Source organism: Pogona vitticeps, chromosome 1 (genome assembly GCF_051106095.1).
Source record: "Pogona vitticeps strain Pit_001003342236 chromosome 1, PviZW2.1, whole genome shotgun sequence".
In the NCBI taxonomy this organism is placed as follows: domain Eukaryota; kingdom Metazoa; phylum Chordata; class Lepidosauria; order Squamata; family Agamidae; genus Pogona; species Pogona vitticeps.
The window spans coordinates 53167610-53189445 of record NC_135783.1 but is presented as its reverse complement, the minus strand read 5'-3'; the positions used below and the strand labels follow the sequence as shown (position 1 = coordinate 53189445).

Here is a 21836-nt window from a genome sequence, read left to right as displayed (position 1 = left end):
TTCCCAAAGGCTCTTTAAGAAGTAGCTATTTGAGACAAGTTGAAATCCTGCAATCTGCATGGGAAATGCTCCGCTTTTCTCTGGTAAGACTGAAGGGAAAGAAATAGCATTCTTGTTCTTTTCTCATGCAGCCCATGAACAAAATACTCTGTTGAACCGAAGAGCACCACCAAAGTGTTTTGCAGTAAACAACACAGTGGGATACTGTTTCTCATTGGAACTAAAAAAAACAGGATATTCTTCTGCAAGTGAAAACACAGCAACTGATTCCAAACCTTATGTGCCTGAAGCAAGTTTCCTGCTGAGACTCTGTAGACACTTTGAGTAATGGCAGATATTTTTACGCAAACACCCGCAGAAATATAACATTGTGTTAAAATTTTGTCTGAAATAAAGTAGCTTTCAAAAATTCACATATTAGAGAATAAATAAGATTCAGGACATAGGAAGGGAAACAGATAAAAATGGATAGAATAATTAAACTAGAAGTATATTTGCACACCTTAGCCAGGATTCCTAAAACTGGCTATTAATAGCATGTTGACTAGGCTGTTAGGTGAACTACAGAAATCTGAGGAAGTGTCTGCCTCCATCATCCATAGCCTTGTCTACGGACTCTCTGGCAGACTCTCCAAAGGCCCCAGTCAGAGGACAGCCTGAAGGCAAAGATACTAAGAGATGGCATTTGGGCAGGGAGGGGGAAATGGAGGAGCAACAGCCCCAGAAGGATGGCACAGGCCTGCTGGTTGCTGAGGATGGGACCATGGCAGAGGGACAGTACAGGACTGTGTGAAGCCAAAATAAAGCCTGCTGCAAATAAAGATCTGCCTATTGAGCCCATGGTAGAAGACATATCACTGCCCAGGAGGGGGAACTGGGAACCAAAGCAACACTTATCAACCTAAATAAATGGTTGTTGTGGGTTTTTTGGGCTCTTTGGCCGTGTTCTGAAGGTTGTTCTTCCTAATGTTTCACCAGTCTCTGTGGCCGGCATCTTCAGAGGACAGGACAGAGCACAAAGCCAAAGAGCCCGAAAAACCCACAACAACCATTAGATCCTGGCCGTGAAAGCCTTCGCGAATAAACCTAAATAAACCTTTGGCAAAAAAGAGAAAATAGATTATTGGGGAAAATTCAAAGAAAGGATAAAAATTAAATAGGTATACCAACATTTTATTGATTAATCAACTAGAGTAAAAGTGTTCCCAAATGATAGAACAGCGGATTAAATTAGCTAATTAGGCGATCAGAATTTGTAAGTGCAATCAAACTAAGAAGACAAAATTTGTGACTATGGGAGAACTACACAACTTTAATATCACCTATAAAGAAATTGAAATAATGAAAGATTTGTATATTTTGGTTTAATTATCAGTCCCAATGGATACTGTAGCCAGGAAATCAGTCTTTATATTCATCAGGAATGTAATTTCATTTGTATTTTGGCACTATTATTCTTCTAGTGTTTATTTTAGCTTTATTCTAATATTAGATACTAACAATTCATGATCAGTACCATAATCTGTTCCTGGTCTTGTTCTGGCAAAGAGAATACAGTTTTTCCATCTCCTGCTTCTAATTACACAGTCCATTTGATTTCTATATTTTAGATTAGGCACCACTCAGTCTCGAGAGACTATGGTAACGTGCTCTGAATAGAGGACTTCGAACAGCATCTAGTGTGGCTGAGAAGGCCAATTCGAGAGTGACAATCCCTTCCACACTGAAGACAAATACAATCTGTCCGCTGTCTAGCTCCCTGATTTTGCTGGTTTCGGGACTGCCTCTTTGCCTTGGCCTGCTGGACAAGTGTCTCTTCAAAATGGGAGAGGTCGTGATGCACTGCCTGCCTCCAGGCTGAATGCTCAGATGTCAAGGTTTCCCATCTGTTGAGGTCCATTCCTAAGGCCTTCAGATCCCGCTTGCAGATATTCTTGTATCACAGCTGTGGTCTCCCCTCTGGGGCGATTTCCCTGCACTAATTCTCCATACAGGAGATCTTTTGGAATCCGACCATCAGCCATTCTCAAAACATGCCCAAGCCTATGTAGATATTACTGTTTCAGCAATGTGCATATGTTAAAAATTCCAGCTCGTTCTAGGACTGCTGTATTTGGAACTTTGTCCTGCCAGGTGAGACCAAATATGTGTTGGAGATAATGCATATGTAACATGTTCAGCTTCATTTCCTGCCGTGCATGAAGGGTCCAGGACTCATTGCAGTACAGGAGTGTACTCAGGACACAGGCTCTATAGATCTGGATCCTGGTATATGCTCAGAGTCTCCTTTGCTCTTATGCACTGTGATGATGTTTGTATCCTTCATGTCCTGTGGTACTCCACCTTCCCTCCAGCACAGACAAAACATTTCTATATTTACCATCTGGTAATGTCCATATGCACTCTCCTCTTTTACCTTAATGAGGGTGAAAGAGGAGAGTGCAAAAAATGGTCTGAAGCTCAACATAAAAAAATTAAGATCATGGCCACTGGTCCCATCACCTCCTGGCAAATAGAAGGGGAAGATATGGAGGCAGTGACAGATTTTACCTTCTTGGGCTCCATGATCACAGCAGATGGTGATAGCAGCCATGAAATTAAAAGGCGCCTGCTTCTTGGGAGGAAAGCGATGACAAACCAAGACAAAATCTTAAAAAGCAGAGACATCACCTTGTCGACAAAGGTCCGCATAGTCAAAGCTATGGTTTTTCCAGTAGTGATGTATGGAAGTGAGAGCTGGACCATAAAGAAGGCTGACCGCCAAAGAACTGAAGCTTTTGAATTGTGGTGCTATAGGAGACTCTTGAGAGTTCCTTGGACTGCAAAGAGAACAAACATATCCATTTTGAAGGAAGTCAAGCCTGAGTGCTCACTGGAAGGACAGATCCTGAAGCTGAAGCTCCAATATTTTGGCCATCTCATGAGAAGAGAAGACTCCTTAGAAAAGACCCTGATGTTGGGAAAGTGTGAAGGCAAGAGGAGAAGGGGACGACAGAGGACGAGATGGTTGGAGAGTGTCACCAAAGCTACCAACATGAATTTCACCCAGCTCCGGGAGGCAGTGGAAGACAGGAGGGCCTGGCGTGCTCTGGTCCATGGGGTCACGAAGAGTCGGACACAACTTAACGACTCAACAACAACAAAAACAATATCCATATGTACAGTCATCCGTTCAGTTGCTTTAAGCATATACAGTATTTGCAAGAAATAGATTTCTGACTTCACAGACCTCTGTAAGTAATTTTCCTGCTTTGTTTCTGATTCCCAGACCGAATTTTCCAATATTTGGTTTTGCTTTGTTCTCTATTTTTGCATTCCAGCAAAAATTTTTATTATATTAATATTAGCATGCCTTGTTTAGGTATATAATCAGCAGGGTTTGAAAATTTTTAGAATGTCTCACCAGTCTGTCAAAAATTTCCCCAGTTAGCATGACCTGACTATAGCCTTGCAATTTATTGGAATTGGGAATCACTGATTTATACCCTCAGACTTGGGTTGCTTTATTACCTGCATGCCTGTGGGGTCATGATGAGGCTTGTATTTTCAATGCCTTTCTTTTGAATGTCTCCAGCAAAAACAAACTAAAAGCAAAAGCGCCCAAACTCTTAAGGAGCCACAGATCCCTCCCACCCTAGGATGTGTCCTCGTTCGGTTGAAATTGGGAGTAGGGAATCTCCATATCCTCCAGCATGGGACTACTCTACATTCTGCTGCAGAGCTATATCTCTATGTGCCGCTCAAACTCTCTTCTCGCAAGAAGAGGGCAGTTTTCATTTTGCAATGGGAGGGGAGGACTGCAGAATTAGAGAGAGAGAGAGAGAGAGAGAGAGAGAGAGAGAGAGAGAGTCGGAGGGGAAGGAGGCAGGGAGGGAGGGAGCTGTGACTCATCCAGCAGCATTTTTCACTCGTCACAGACAAGTAGATGAGTTCATTTTTCAAGCCCTGATAATCAGTTTCCTACCAGATGCTTGTATAAAAGTTCTCAATCTCATCTTCTTCAGCATTGGTAGTTGGAGTAGAGACCTGAATGATAGTTATGTTGACAGGTTTTCCATGGAGTCTGATTGATCTTATTCAGTCATATTTCATATTATAGCCCCCCCTGTGCTACATCTTGCCTCAGAGCGACTCAATTTCTTCTGAGTATGTCATTTCCAGAATAGAACACTTTGTAGTTGTCTGACTGAAAATCTCCCACTCTAGTGCACTTTAATTTTGCTGACACCGAGAATTGCAATGTCTATACTGTACATTCCAATTCATGCTTTATGGTTTCCAGCTTAGCTAGATTCATACTTCTCACATTCTGTGTTCCCATTGCATATGCAGTACAGCATCAGACTTTCCTTTAATTTCTCTGCATGTCAGTCACTAGGTGTTCTTTTGGCTTGCATCATTAGCAAAAGCACTATTTGTACTTGCCCTCTGTTCTTCCCCAGTAGCCGGTTTCTGACATGGGAGTCTCATATTCCAATACAATCTCTTAGACTCTCTCATCATGCGATTTTCATGGTAAGAAAGTTCAGTAGAGGTTTACCATTGCCACCTTCTGCACAGTACTAACAACATTCAGTTTGAGTGTCACCATCGTTGAGTCCTCCACCAGTGTCACCTTCAGCTACTGTTGCTGCCCTCGTTACCACTGGATCTAGTCATTCTCTTCTCCCAGCTTCATTGATACACTCAAACCACTTCACTATTTTAAGGTGCGCATTGAAGAAACGCATCTAAATACAACTTATCACTATCCTTTTTTTAAAAAAAAATGGTAAAAATGTACATATACATTATAATATAGAACCACATATTATAATGTGGAAAGATGACAACAAGAACACCAAAAAACAACCATGTGCTATCAAGCAGCTTCTAGCTTATGACGAAATTCTTAGGGTTTTGGAAAGGTTTACAACTTTCTCCTTCTAGTGAAGTCTTAGGCCCACGCTCTGGGGAAAAGCAAGATTATGAGAATAGCTACTTAAGAATGAAGTCGTGAAAAGATATTCTCAGATTCAGCATCAAATTCATGATACACAAATACCTGTGTTTTAATGTCATTCACACACACACCTGGTGTGCAATGATTACAGAGGCATTTGATGAAATGAGCTCTCAGCTGTCAGGGAAGAAATCCATTTCCTCAAGATTACATTGACAAAGGTGCAAAAAACTGGAAAGGCAGGGTAATGAAGTTCCCCTGTCATATCAACAGCCTTCTCTATTGTTTTTCACCCTGATGAGAAACTAAGATCTGCTAAATTAATTGTCAGCCCTGAATCTACAACAAAATAGCTCAGCTCTTGTGGCTTTTTGTAAACATATATGGCTTAGGTGCCTGACATCACTTTAAATATATCTTTTGTTTTGGGAGAAGATGGCATCTCACTGCAACCAGAAGCAAAAGAAGCCAGAATTTTTGTAACTTGTAGTCTTCAATCTACAGCATCCTAACTGCATTGCCTGCTGTGGTATACAAAGCACGGGGACTCAGGATGCATGCAATTATATATTCCTGACTACTCCATCGTCACAGCCAGACAATAAGTGAAGGTGGTTTCCAGCACCACAGCAATAAGCATGATCAAATCCTTGAAGTATCCTCACTCCAAGGCAAGTGGGCATTTTATAGCATCATCTCGTCATCCCTTGTGGTAGCTCTTTTTTCCATGGACTGGCTATCAAACTGTCTCTTTGAAGCACAACTGTTCTGATTATTAGTCAGCTGTCTTTAAAAATCAGATCATTTTTTCAGCTGAGAAACTCTTTCAGGTTCTCTTTTGTTCTGCAAAATCGCAATACGGATCCCTCAGTTGGTCCACCTAAAGTCATTGACCCTTGGTCGGGGGGGTGGATACACCTTCCTTGGAGTTTGGTCAGACTATCTGTCACACAGCTCCAAAAATTACCTTCATTTCTTTCAGCGTGCTGTCATCTCCTACTGTGCTATCTGGTCAACATTTCAAACACCAGAGGTTTTTTTATGATTCCCTTGCTATCCTCATTTGAACCACCTCTCATCTTCCTTGTTCAGACAAGCCTATTGCCTTATAATTCTAGACAGATTCTCATGCCTGTGGAACTCCCATAGATGTATTCTAGCCATCTTCTATTTATGGTGCAATATAATTAACACTGTGAAATCATTAAATGAGCCTGTTATAAGGTTCCAATTGCAAGTTACTTCCAGGAACAAAGTTGTTTCAGGTTCCTCCTATTATAAAACAATATAAACACAACCCCCCCCCCCAATTTGTTTCTATTTATTTTTCCTAAAATGAAACAAAAAAATAAATATGGATAAAAGCCATGGATGTGACACCTATCATCTGGATAAAAGAGTGTTAAGGCAAACTATGGAGGAACAGAATGCTTTTCTGATGGCAAAGATATATTTTATTTATTTGTTCAATTTGTATGCAGAACATATCATACAGAAAGCTGAAGGAGATCCAGAGGGAGGAGGAGGAAAATTGGTGGAACAAACATAAATAATTTGAGGTATGCAGATGATATCATAAATACAGTGGGGTCTTGACTTGAGAACTTAATCCGTATTGGAAGGCGGTTCTCAAGTCAAAAAGTCTGTAAATCAAGTCTCCATTGACCTACAGTGCATTGAAAACCGATTAATCCCGTAACAGGCCGTTTTTGTTCCATTTTGGTTTTTTTCTGGTCTGTAAGTCAAATCTCAGTCTGCAAGTCAAACCTAAATTTTGCGGCCAGAGAAGTCTGTAACTCAAAAAGTCTGTAAGTCAAGCCGTCTGTAAGTCAAGGGTCCACTGTATGGGCAGAAAGTAGCAACAACTTGCAACAACGACAGAGGAAGATGAAAGAAAGTGCAAAAACAAGATTACAGTTGAACATTAAGAAAACAAAACTCATGACTACAAAAGAATTGTTATTATGTGCCATCAAGTCAGAACCAACTTTAGCGACCCTAATGAGGCTTTCAAGGTAAATGAGATATTTAATGAGTGGTTTTATATTATTAAAAATGGAATGGCAGTCAAATCCTAGGAGTTTAGCATATTAATCTACTTCCCCCCTTATGTTAAGCTAAAGCTGCTATTTTGTTGTAATCTTTTCCAGTTAGAAAAATCTTCCATTTTAGCTGAGAATAGTGCATGATCAAATGAGTCCATGCAGTGCCTGACAAAAACCTTATATGCAGAGTTTGTGGGCACATGTGTATCAGATTATTCTGCCCATCAGCAAGATGACATACTTGGACATGTTGCTGTCGAAATTTCTCCCAAACTCAGTTGAAAACTGCAATATTCTGCTTAATGAGATTAGAGATGTGGCATATATAGTAACAGAAGCATTGCTGATGTCCAAAAGAAGCTAAATTTATAAGAGTTTTAAAATATAAAACTCCTAGAATTCCTCAGCCAACACGAAAAGTACCCCTTATTTGATAATTAATGAAAAGTAAACTGTTCCTCTCATTTGACAGAGGGCAAAAATAGGTACCTTTCATCCATTCTGTCTGGGTTCTGAATCAGGATAGCCATTACTCATCAACACTCCATCGGTTTGCAACAGCATTGTAGTTACGATGTTCACTTTCATTGTGGTTTTTGCCATACTATCAGCAGCCTGTAATAAACAAACAGCCTGGGCCCTTGCTAGCACTTTGAAATGAATGAAGTGCCTGTCATTCTAGCTGATGGGCAGATTTGGAATACTTGATGAAAAGAAGATGGATGCAAATACTGGTACAAATTGCTCCTTTGTGCATCGCTCACTTCCTCCAAAAATCTCATCTTTGGGACTGATATCATCTGTTACACTCCCTCCAGGAACATGTGTGAAAAGGAAGCAGCTGCTGTATTTCATGGACCAAGATTCAGGGCAAGGGGAACCAGGCTAATGCTATTGTAGTTAAATAGGTTGGGGATCCAACTTCATTCGATGTCAAGTTTTTCTTCCTGAACCAGTTAATGTTAAGGACATTTACAAGACTGATATATTTAGAGTGATTTAAAAACCCACAAGGTTATGACAATTTGCATATTGATTCCATCTGTTTTTACTGGATTCATGCCAATCGCATCGACAGAGTTCCAAGCAGCTCCTTCGGCTTAGACAGAGAGGGTTTGGTTTAACTGGATTAGGACTTTCTAGATTATTATTTGTTGGTTTGCTTTAAAAAAATTAGGTGGTTTGAATATAAAAGTCTAGGAAAAAAGATGCACAAGAAGAGAGACAGTAGAGATTTTTTTTACAAATGATGCAAGATATAGAGGACAAATGAGTGTAAATACTGCCATCACCTTATGGGCTTTTTAATCATTCTAAATATATCACAGATGGATCAAGATAACCCTGGTGGGTCATGCCCTCTCCCATCACATGTTTAACATTAGTAACACATTTTATAAAATAAACTTATTCAAAAGTTATTTTTTTCTTTATCCACTGCTTTCTACTGAATCCTGATTTAGTAATTCAAGATGAAAGCCAGGACTACGTGTGCAGCAATAGTGAATAATTGTGTTGGCTTTCCATGCAGATCTTTCAAGGTCCTTCCTTGTTCCATTCTCCACTTCAGCCTGTGTGTTGTCATGCTGCTCCATTAGATGTCCTGCTGCTTTGTGTTATCAGTTATCACAGAGCATCAGCATATGTCCATTATGCTCACTCTCATAGAGGCCAGGTTGGCCTTGGAAACTACCTACATAAAAGTCATCTTTCCTGTCACGCTGTGCACCTAACCTCTCTTTTCATGGTCCTAGCAGTTCATGCAAGCGCAGGGGAGAGATAAAAGAACTATAGGGGTTTGAAGGGCTATTCAGGACTTTCAAATATCTCAAGGTGTTCAAGGGTTCAATAACAATGCATCAATCCTGAAAAGAAGAGGAATCACAGCAGGAATTACAATTCTAAAGGACTAATCCAAAGATTCTAGAATAAAAAAACCAGCTCGCCACAGACTTCAATAGGCTTCATCCCAAGCACTCTGAACTACAATAATTACCAGACTATAGTGCCTAATGAAAACACTCTCCATTTCTATTCAAAGACATTTTGCAATAATATTGGGGGAGTTTACATAGGGCATACCAACCTTTGCTGGATCAAGGTGGCAGCCCAGCTGATTTCTAACAATAGCCACCTGGCTATTGGAAGCTCACAAACAGGAAATGAAATTATAGCTGTCAGGACAGAGAGTTTGATACTTAGACTCCTAGTGAACTTTCTATACAAATCAGAACCTCATGGTTTGCACTTCCCTGCTTCTGATCCATAGCCCTGGATACAAGGAGCAGAGGAAAGGAATCACCACATGTTATGATATAACGGCACAGCACGTTTCTCTAAATCAGTGTTTCTAAATAATTTCTAACCTGTGTCACCTTTTTACAAACATGCACATCTCATGCCTTTCCACTTAAACTACTTATCTCAATATTGTCACCTGAATTTTTAAACATTAATATTAAGTACTGATATGCTGCTTTGAACTTACTGGAGAAAAGATGGGATGCAAATGTAACCCATAATGAAATTTAAAAGGCTGAATTACTTGACCATACATAGATCAGTGGAGATTCAAATGTGGATTTCTCACTTCCAAATCCACTTTAAAGGCATTTGCATCCCTGTAATTTTAGTCTCATAAACATATGGATTAAAATTGCTTCCTCAACCTTCCATACTATGACTAAGGAAGATCCAGACATTAAACCAAACAAATACAAAGATCTGTGTTCTGGTACAATACTCCACCCTGATGAATCTGATCTCTGCAACTAATACGGAGTTTTTTTGTTTGCAATCCCTTTTGTAACCATTTTCATCTGAAACTATTTTATTAGAATCTAGATTGACGTCATGAGACATATTTGTCAAAGTTGCCAAATGCAGACATGAACTAACGTGCAATTATTATGCTGCCGTTTATATCAAAGAATGTGAGATTCGTACTAGTTATTTGGTACAAAAGACTGTTACAAATCCTTTTTTATTGTTAAGATTTTTTTTCTCCTCCTACTCAGAACTGATGTTCAAATCATTAAAGATTTCCTTATCTGGCTCTCTACACTTAACCTTGGGATACAATAGGCAGCTTTTGAAAGCTGTGAGATGATACAATCTGTGGATAAGGGACTGTTGAAAGCAAAGCCAGGCCTTGGGCAAGTTCAGTGGTACAGAGAGCATACACTCTAGAGTTACTGGAAGACAAAAATATAATTTTCCTCAATTGACTTTTAAGATTCTCCTGTCGGAGGATGGTGTCAGAATGGCATTTTAATGCTGTTTCTTCTCTATATTTTGTTTTTCTGTTTATTTAGTTACCTAACTCATCTTTTAGGACAGAATGCTAATAATACAGCTCTGTTTTGTATTTCCAGGTAATTAAACCTCATGTTGGTGACACAACATGTTAAAACAAATGTAAGCAATCGGGAGAGGGGAGACATTTTGGGTTACAATTCTGTAATCCCCAGGCAGAGCCCATGACAGCTGGGGAGTATAGGAGTAGTAATTGATGACCAAGAAGCTATGTGGACAAATCGCCAACTTGTCATATGCAGGGAGAGGGACTTTTCATCTCCTGCCAGAGCCTGTACATTCTGCAACTGGCCATTCTCCTCCCCCCCCCCCACCAACCTTCAGCTCTTGCCATCTTAAACTGCTCCAGTGGGAGAGAATCCCCAGCCCTCTTGAACAGAAATTAACTGAGTACTGGAGGGACAAGAAAAGGGACTGACTCCTCTTGGGTCGTTGGCATCAGACAACGGTTGAAATCCTGTTGCACAGCTATGAAGAAAGCACAGGATGGAGAGGCAGACTGCTGCAGGTTAAGAGCTGTTAAATGACAAACGTGAACCAAACTATTCACCTTGTCATCTAAGTCTTCATTTATCACTAGGTGACTCAAAACTGCAATCAACATACAGAGTACACACAGAGACCCCTAGTGTTATGTAACTGAGTATCTTATTAAAATTCATCTATATTGCCCATTAGAAAACACTAGTAATCACAAAGAATAAATGAAAGTGAAGGATGAAAGGAAACAACAATGCCATACGATATTCCATGACACTCCATTTCATCTCCATATGTATATCTTTTAGTGAATCATTATTTCCTGGTGTTTCCAGAGAACTTAAAAGAAAATCTTTAAGACATCCGTTTCATATTGTGATTGGTACTCTAGTGACACCCTATGGTAAAAAATTATAAAGCCACCATATATTTGCTGAATTTTCTTTTCATCATACTTCCCAAGCTGAACATGTCGTGCCCCCCCCGCCCCCCGCCCCGAAAAGGCATCACAAAAAGGTACACACACTCAACCACAATTAGAACTTCTTCATGTTTAACCACAGACCAGCTGCACCTTCACAGGGAAAAACAAAGGGAACTACTTGCCTCCACATGCCATTTCTACTTACCCAAGCACACATTATCAACAACCTTTGTATTCTTTCTGTAAGTGCTCTCTCACTATTGCTTTTTGGTCATTGTTATTTTAAAGACGGCTTAAAAACACAACAGAACAATTTACAGTCTTAAGTACCTTGCGCTAAAAGGGCATTTTCCCACAGCTTTCCAATCCATTTCAACATTCACTTTCATCTCTGCTGTTTTATTTATCTCCCTCTTCAAGTCAAGTCTCATTTTCCCTCTGCGTTGAATAGCTGCCCATGGTTTCCAAGTATATTCACATTCAGCCACTGAGCAATACCATCTGCCTCCGGGGCAAGGGACATTTTGCCCTCGGAGTGTTTTCATCCACAACTCCCCTCACTCCTCACCCAGCATGGCCAGGGGTCATGGGAGTTGTAGCTCAAAGCAAACAGACAGCCAACATTTCTCCATCCCTGATTTGCACCAACTTCCAAGACACCCAATGTGTTTTTGGTGCAGACTTCTTGACCCTACCGGTTTCCCTTAAGAACAATGTGAAGAAGAAGAAAAATAGCATCTGAAATGTCCAGTTTTTCGTGTTGCATTTCTGCTTGTTAGTCACGCAGCAGCTAAGGGCAAACATTTCTGTAAATGCAAAATGCATTATTGTGTAAAAATCAAAAGGAATAACTAGGTGGCTTATTAACCACACAGTTGAATAGCGCATAGACCAGGGCCCACAATTCTGGCTTGTTTGCTTTGTAACTCCCGCTTTTAGGAGAGGCCAAACAGGAGTCCATTGAGAAGCATGAGCTAGCATACTGGCTCATTCACAAGAAGCCCAAATTGTGCCCCCACCCTTGCGTTCCAAGAAGCGTTCTGAGAAGAACTCTTCTGGGCATGCAGACACAAAGTTATGATCCAGAATTTTACAGTGAAACAAATAAAAGAAAAGCAAAAGCTGTTGTCATAATCTAAACCTTCTGATTTGGCACAGCACCCAATAGGACATTATGTGAGAATTGCAAACAGTTACATTAGGAAAGTAGCTATTGGCTGGTGGGGGGAAAACTCGTATCTTGAAGAGCTTCATGGTGCAGTAGTTAAACCGCTGTACTGCAGCCAAAACTGTGCTCACAATCTGGGGTTCAATCTCAGGTACCCGGCTCTAGGTTGACTCAGCCTTTTGTCCTTCCGAGGTCAGTAAAATAAGTACCCAGCTTGCGGGGATGTGTGTGGCCTGCATAATGAACTTGTAAGCCACCTAGAGAGTGCTTGAAGCACTATGGGGTGGTATATAAGCAGCACACTTTGCTTTTTTTTTCTTGTAAAGCCAATTTGCAGCATGTCTTCCAGATTCTGAGTTTTACTTTCTCAATTTATCTTGCAATAATGCCTGCCTCTCCCAATTCCCACCCCCCAGCAGATACACATATATATTCTTGAAAGAACAGTGGCACAGCTTCTGTTATCTGTTGCAAGAAAAGAGATCATCAGTAACTCTCCTGCTCAGCTGATTCAGTCACGCATCACATTTCCATTTCAAAAACTATTGCTGTACTGAAGTTGCTTTATAAGAGACACAGTCACAGCAGTGAGGTATGAAACTGTGTGAAAATGCCAACTTGACATGGATTATTTTGGGGTGTTTTTAAACTGGAATTTTCTACAGATATGTAGAGAAAATTAAATTTTCAACTTACACAATTATTACGTTTCCACGAACAAGTCGAACTGCCCTTTGTTGTGAAGCCAGGAGACACAATAGGTCATAAGTGAAATGGGATTTGTTTTCGTGCAATAACTACAGAAGGGCACGCCAAACACATAGCACAATACAATCAAGTAAAAAGTTATTTTATTTTGTATTATGGCTGGCAAGGCTTTGCTCAATAGTCAAGGATGAAAAACCCAGCTAACCTATGTCAACACTGATACAAGCCATCGTTTATAAGATTCAACAGCTGCAAGAAAATGGATTGGATCAACAGCCATACTGTAATCCATGGAGTTAATGAAATATGAACAGTGTATCACTTTTGGTCATGTCTAATTTTCAAGAACAAGCAACTGAGAGTATGCTGGGAATGAAATGTCAACTAGAAAGACTCTCAACTACTGAGCTATTACTCCTGATAAGGATGGAGGATGATCATATATGGCAGAATGTGCTGATATAGGAAAATAGAACAATGTACTGTACCTACAACCTGTACACTAATTCATCATTATAGATGTAAATAAATTATGAGCTTTGAAATAATATGAACACCCTCTGTTTCCTAACTCAGAAATCCTTCTGTGACATAAACAGTATTTGAAAACTTTTTTTTCCACTCAAAAATCCTTCCTTGGCATAATTAATATTAGTGTTCTCTGTTTTCTAGCTGGTCCCTAAAGAAGCATTTAAAAAAGTTAGCAATTAGAAACTCAGTAAATGCTAGCTGGAGTTAATTAATATTTCTGTGCATTGAAATGAAATCGGGAAGATTATGTGAATCAGTTGTCTACATATGTAAATTTACAGTCCACAGTTAAGTCATGATATTAAATACCTAAATTTCCAAAAGTAGCAGATCCATATTGGCAGTCATGCTTTCTTGAACTGAAAGGTCCTTTTTCCCAACCCCTGATTTCCCAATCACTGGAATTAACTTACGCTTGACAGTGACATGCTTGTGTGTGTCTCTCACAGCTGAGAACAGAAAAAGACATTATTGATATCCATTATAATAATGGATTGTAGTTTTTCTTATGTCACATAATTTGCAAATCAGCTTGCTTTGTTTTACTATTGGTCTTGAGAACTTCAGATAGGATTCCTCTGAAATCTGATTTCTCAAAACATGAAACACTACCTAATCACATTCATCACACTGTCAACTGTAACCACAGCCATCTATAATGTCTATTTATGCCCCTGAGTTTCTTGGTGAGCACAGACTCAAATTAATCCCTGCTGCTATTATACCCTCATCAGCATTGTTTTACGTATTCTTGTCCTTCTCCTACTGGACCTTCAGACATTATGCTCACTGCCCCAACTTTGGACAAGGTTACCCTAAATAATTTATTAATATGTGGCTGAAATATTTTAGCTTACCCTCTTTTTATGTTTTATGGTTTCCTGGTCTTCAGTTTTTACTGCTGGAAGTCTACAATTCAGTACCATACAGTAAAACCAAGAATATGTACATAGCTCTGATTTTTATCATGTGTCTGTGATCCCATTATTCATACAATAAATTCAAAGGTACTTTATACTTGCCACCATCCTTCACTGTACTTTAATTCTGGATTTCTAACTCTTATGCCTTGGGCTGCTTACTTTTTACAAATTAAAGAAACTTGGTTTTCTTGACATTCCTTTTTAAACTATGTCCATTATGTACTTTACTTACTTTTATCAAGCAGCCTTTGCAGACCACCTGAACTGCTGGCCCACAGAACTGTATCATTTGCCTATCAGATGTTGGTAATTTATCCCTTGATAATGCGACCATCATTTAGCTCAGCCAGTGCTTCTCTAAAAATGGTTTCAGGGTATCCTTGCTGTAGTCCTCTTAGTAGCTCTGTATTTTCTGCCAGCTGATCTTCAACTTTCACTGTAGCTTTCTGTTGGTGGTATAGATCATTGTATAAATACCTCCTGAAGCATCTTTGTTTATCAACATTAGCTTGCTACATTGAACTTTTCAAAAACTACTCACAGCGAACGTGGAGAGCATACATACCTTTGGCCAAGTATATGTAAGGGAAAATAGTCTCCCTGTTTCCAAATCCTCCTCTGAATTCAAACTCTATGACATCTTTAACCATAACCAAAATCTGTTTGTGTTTATTGTTCTGTAGATGCCACAAATGGCAGTGTTTCTTTCACAGGTACTATCGCCACAAGCCTTGACATCAAATATCACAGAATTATTCTTATATACATCAGTTGTTGACAGTGTCATTTTTTAAAATGGTGCTGTTGTTTCCTTGATGGGTATGTCTGTTAAACCAGCTTTTAACTCTTTTTAATTAGTGTTAATATTGGTATGCTTAATTGTATCTTAATACTTTAATTTATTGTGATTTTTATTGCTTGTGTCTTTCAGTCATCAGTAAGTCACCTTGGGTCTCTTTTAGGTGGTGTACAAATAAATTAAATAAATAAATAAATAATAAATAAGCATAGTAAAGGAGTAGTAACATTCTCTGATGTCTTTCTATTTTTTCTTCATGCTTGTCTATATATAATGCCATGTTTATTCACTCACTTCATTTTTTTATTAACTTTAATATTTCCACTAGTTGGTGTTTTCTTTTGTTTTTTTTCCCCATTTACATTTCTGCTTCTGAAGTTGCTGATGGTCATATCTAGTGATACTCCTGTCTGTTAAGATCAGTACCATTTTTATTTGAGCTATATGAGAGTGTGATCTTACTGATGCTTTCGTGAATCTCCTTAACGGTATATACAGCTGGATCCCTCCGTTGTTTAATAATTATAGCTTTCCTTTTCTTTCTTTCTTTTTTTGGTTTTCTTTAATTTGAAGTGAAGTAAAGCTATCTGAATTTATGTCTGCTTGACAATAAATTTTCACCAACACTGTATTTCTGAGATACAAAGGATTTGAAGTAGGATATAATTTATTTGGTCCCTTACAATATTATTATTTGTGTTGTATTGTGAAGATTTTCATGAATGCAGGATCCTTGGTGGCAATTCAAATGTAGCAATGAGGACTGCAGGTTCTTCTCTGGCACAAATGGAATCATTCATATTCCATATTTATTCCGTAATATCCAACAAAATCCTGCAGGCTCCTTTCCTTTAACTTAGCATTAAAATCTCCCATTACGAACATTAGGTGTTACTTTTTTATGTTTAATAACAGCTTTGAGTTCTTCATATAATTTTTATGAGGTTACTCTGTCTTCTTCAACCTTTGGGGCATATACTTGTACAAGGTTGATGTCTGTGACATTTCCCTTTCACTGAACAATAAGCATTACCTACCCTGAGTATGGAACAAAGTTTGTAAAGCCTGCATATATGGCTTTTGTTACAATTAGTACTACAATTCTGTTACAGTTCTGTGCATCACTGCTCCCTGAATAAAACATATGCTCAGTATCTAATTGTGTGGTGCAATGCTTTTGGAAGTAAGGCTTGGCTGTCTGCATGCTATTGCCCAGGGCATGCCTGAGTGTACTCACAATGCTTTCCCACTTTTTAGGGAGGCTTCTTCTATGTTCCCAACTGAACAAGCAGCTGAAACCAAACCCTTTAAAAATGTAACTCTGTGCCTTTAACTTAAACAGAAGAGCAGAGAGGAAGTTCTGAGTTTGCCGGGAAGGCAACTAGTTTTACAAGAATGTTACACTTTAACTAAGTAGAGGTAAAATATGCTGCATTAAAAAAAATTTATCATGAAACAGTAGCAACCTTTTTTCAATAAAGAATTTCATATTTTTGCATAAATTCCTTCCCGTACTAAAACAAAATAGTTGTTGTTCTACTCCTGCTACTGACTACTATGGAACAGAAGGACATTAAAGCTCTGGAAGAGAACACACTGGAACTTCCAAAGAAAACATCTACTTATAAGCTGTTGTTCGCTCTCTGAACCATTATGTATGCATTTCACAGCCTTCATCTCCCTTGCAAATCCTCTAAACTAATTTAGTAAACAGTTACCCTGAGGGAACATTTTTATCATGCATATTCCAATTCACTTGCTGAAAAATCTTAAGATGAACAAGACCATACCTGAAGAGTAGAGTGCTTATTTTTCTCTGCACAGCTTACCATAACAAAGTGTTTACTGAAACCGGAACAAAATGCAAGTATTTAAATCAAGACTGGAAGAGTACCACCATTTTCTCTCCGGAATACTAGAAAAATCCCCCATTTCAACCACACTTGCACAAACAGAAGGATAATTTAAACATGTACAGTATACACCATTGTGTTAAGAGTTTTGAACAATATACTTGAGCAGCTGCAAAACGTAATACAAGACAATGGATTTTTTAAAAAACCCACAAAAAAGTGGGTCTCAAGTGCAGTATCTCCTGGGTTTAGCTTTTGTGTTGTTGAAAAATAAGATACTAGAGAGAACCTGCAGAGAAAGAATGATAAATCTCCCTATATTACTCCACTATTTTTATTCCTCTTTGCCCCCAAGCCAGTCATTTCCATTATCTTCAAAGCAAAATAGTTTATGGAAAAATAACAAAAGGTGTGTTTATAAAAACTCTTGAAATTGCACTTGGTACGCAAAGTTCAACAAAAATGTTGCATATCATTTTCATTAGATCAACATAACCTGTTATGTGCCATCAAGTCAGAACCGACTGATAGAAACCCTAATAGGGCTTTTCAAGGTAACTGAGATATATGAGGAATGGTTTTACCAGTTCCATTCCCCCAGTGAGTTTCCATGGCTAAGCAGGGATTCAAATCCAGGATTCCTGGATCCTAGTCCATCACTCTATCCACTATACCACACTAGGTATCATCAGTATAACCTAAGGTACAAAAACTTAAATTCATCTTCCTTGTCCAATTAAATGGATCACATAAGTGCCTCTCTATAACAGTTTTATTAGCTACCAGTCCACTTCCAAGTGGAATTCAAAGTGCTGGTTATGATCTATAAAACCCTGTATGACTTGGGTCTGGACTATCTGAAACACCATGTCCTCTCATACAAGCCTAATCTGGCTTTAGCATCCTCTGGAGAGGCCCTTCTGACACCACCTTCAGAGGCCCATACGATGGTGGACTCAAGAAAGGAAGGCCACCTTGACAGCTGTGGAACCCTTGCTAAGAGGGCCAGGTTTGCCCCTTCCCTACTATCCTTCTGATAGCAAGCAAACACTTTTTCATTCAGGCAAGTCTTCAAAAATGAAGAGCCTCAAGTTCTTAAAATTTTACCCAATGTCTTGGCTCTTTTTAAAAATACAAGTAAGTGATACTATTTTAGTTAGTCTGAACTGTTATAATCTTAATGTTAATATTATAATTAATCTTATTTTAACATTTTAATTCTATTGTATTTTAATTTTCTATTGTTTTAACAACTTTGTAAATCTCCATGACTCTCCATTCTGTAAGATAGGTGGAACATAAATATAAGCAGTCAATCAGAAGAACAACTACAGGTTTTTGCTTCATCTGAACCTAATAGACTGTAGTTCATCTTAACTATGGCTTGCTTAAACCAAGCCACCTTCACACCATAGCTTATGAAGGTGGCTTTTTTTTCAACCAATCATATTTTTTAAATCTGAAGGAAATACTGATTCACAAGAGCACATTATCATCTACTATGATACCAGCAAAGTGAAATGAATAGAATGAAGCATATAAATTCATTACTCTGTTAGTCTCTATACATTTTCATTCTATGTTGTACTCAACCATTAATTATGTGCCATCAAGCTAGAACTGACTTATAGGCTTTAAAGGTGAGATATTTAAGGCGTGGTTTTACCAGATACATTCACCCAGTGGGTTTCTGTGGTCATGTGGACGTCTTAACCCTTGTCTCCAGAGTTCTAGTCCATCGCACCATCCAACACATCACACTGAGTACCTACACTAAACTCTACTTTATTAATTTTATCTATTTCAGTTAATGGAAACAAGTCTTTTTCATAAACCATAGCTTGAAGTTAGTTTCACCAAAGCTTAATGGGCCAGACAAGACAAGTTGAGGTTAACATTTAAAAAGGAAGAAAAAGTTGTTGACCTCCTCTTTACATCTGTGTTAGAAAAGGAGTGAGGATGGGGAGTACTTGAGGCCAAAGCTGACTGTGGCCTATTTCTGTCGGGACAAACACGGAATTCCCTGTAGGGCTACCATTAAAGAAGATCCAAGATCATCAGTCAGTGTAAGGGTGTTAGGATGCTATCTGGGGCGTGAGATTGGGATCTTACAACCCCAATACTGAAGGACCTTAAACAGTTACCAACTGCTTACCCTCGTCTTGTTAAGAAACTGTCCAGATGTAAAGATCTTCAGAAGGGGCCTTTCTAAGAAAACTAATTGCAAGAGACGCCCAAGGAGGGCTTTTTTCTTCCACAGCTCCCAAACGGAATTACAATCAGCTTCCACTCTTGCTGCTTTTAGGAAAGGTATGATTTGCCATTCTTAAGGCCCTTTTTTGTTTTATTTTATTTGAATGATTCTACCATATGATTATGTTTGTTTTTTAATTGCCTTATGACTGTTCTAAGCCACCTCGTACACCACCTAATATGCTGAGATGAGGTATAAATAAGAGTAACTCCTAGAATGCCACAACTAACATACCCCAGTAGGTACAATTAAGTGACCACTTAATATGATGCCACTTGAACTGTCAGCTCCAGCTTCACAAAAGAATTTTGCAGTCCACTGCTAGAAAAGGATGCTGGACTAGATGTACCTGGACTAGATCTAGCAGGGCTCTGATGCTCTTCAAAGACGTTTCTTAACAAGAGACGAAGGGATTTCTCTGTTCAGAAATCAAGCTAATATGACAAAGGCCTTGTTGTCCACTAAAGTATGTCTATAAGAACTCTTAATATCAGCTAATATTTAAGAGCACCAAGCAGTTACTTAATTCTTCTTATACAATTTTACAAAACTACTACAATTTCTGTGTGTGACTTTAATGGAATTAGTTTGTCACTTGATGACCTTAATTGGTGACTCATTCTCAATTGATTTTATCATTTATTTAGTTATTTATTTAAAATATTTTTACCCTTCCCTACCTTTCTCCTTGAAAGAACCTAAGGAGGCTCGCATCATTAAAAAGACGATCTACAAAGCTAAAAAAATAGTAAGTGTATAAATACTTAAAAAGAATTAAACAACTATCATATCAAAAATGGTAAATAAAATCAATACTAAAAATACATTTAAAAGCAACAGAGCGCAAAACCCCTCTCAGACTGCCAGTCACCAAGGAAAAGTCAAATTCAATGATTCTACTCTAGATGAAACTACTAACTAGTATATTTAATTCATTCCCAGAGCACTGCCAATGTGAAACAAAAAGAAAAAAACAGAAGCTTATGATTTAATTTTTTTAAGGTTGCAAATGGGGTGGGGGAAAAGAAGAGAGAGGCAAGGACAACAGGAGGACTCTACACATCAAGGATAAATTATTTTAAAAGGAAGAAACTCTTCGGGAAAGACAAAGAACAAAATGCTGTTTGAGATTCAATGGAAGACTTGCTTTAGAAATCAGACATTGACCTTGTTACTGAACACAAACAAATGCATACATATTATGTTGTTAACTGTTTCATTTGATTTCTTGTGGACAGATGCACAAAATATATTTTAATAAAACTTGACATGGAAAACCTTTGTGTTAGTGTATCAACAAGAAAAAGAAAAAGAGACTAACGGCTGCACTAATGTTTATAAATGACTGCCTGAAGGCAGCACAGATGCTTCACTGTACATCTGCAATGTCTTTGTGGTCATTCCGCACAGCTCTCTTTTACAATCTGTTACACTACACTTGCTTCTAGTTCCCTGGCCTGCAAAGTAATCTTCATAACCAAATGACTTGCTGATAATTGCTTCGCTATCAGCCAGCTCTAAATAAAATGAATGATACCACTTTGCCTTAAGAATTAGCCACACATAAACCAGTCAGAGCATTCACAGTAGCATTTATGAAGATTATATTCAAAGTAGATTAATGTATTTCTGAACTTTAATATAGATTCTGGCCTCCAGCAGCAGCAAACATATTTCTCCCTTCAACTCCCTTCTCCCTTCAATGACTCAGCCTCACTGTCTCCAAGCTCTAAGTCATGGATGGAGCAATCAAATGGTGTCCAAATCAAATGTTATCCAAACACTCTTCTTATATAGTCTGACATGGGGAGAAAGCCATCTGAAAGATAGGAAAAAATAAGTCTTAGAATTAAATCGAAGAGTTTTCTGCCTTGTGCCTTCCAGCAAATGGGAATGGGAATAATTAATCAAACATGGGAATCTGTATTGGGAAAGTTTTAATTCATTTTTATTTAGAATAGTGAGAATAGGTGATCTTCCTAAAGCAGGGGTGAATAAACTCTGAGGGAAAATCTTTTTCTTTCTTTCTCTTTTTGGTTCCAGGACACTCTGAGGACTGTGCCAACCCTTCAATCCACCAACACCTGTTTTGTTGGTTGGTTGGTCTGCTTGCTTAATACTTCACATCCTGTTTTGGATGAGGGATGTGATTCTCCCCTACGGTGACTAAAAAAATGGGAGAAGCACATTTTTCCCTCCAAGAAGGGAGGGTCACTCAAAGAATCTATGAGGCCACATGCAGATGGCGAGCCTGTCCTAAAGGATCAGGAACACTTCATGTGAACTGAGCCATTCTGGTCTTTGCACCAGAAATGCTCCAGTTAAAAAAAAGAAGAGAGAGATGAGAACTTGGAGCACAAATCTAATGCACCTCTCATCTCGGTTTGAACTCAA

General features: G+C 38.6%; 1 protein-coding gene across 3 annotated transcripts in view; it reads right to left on the bottom strand.

Moving 5' to 3' along the window:
- SMYD3 (SET and MYND domain containing 3) overlaps nt 1-21836 on the bottom strand; it is a 506262-nt gene that overhangs the window by 448266 nt on the left and 36160 nt on the right. The window lies entirely within an intron of this gene.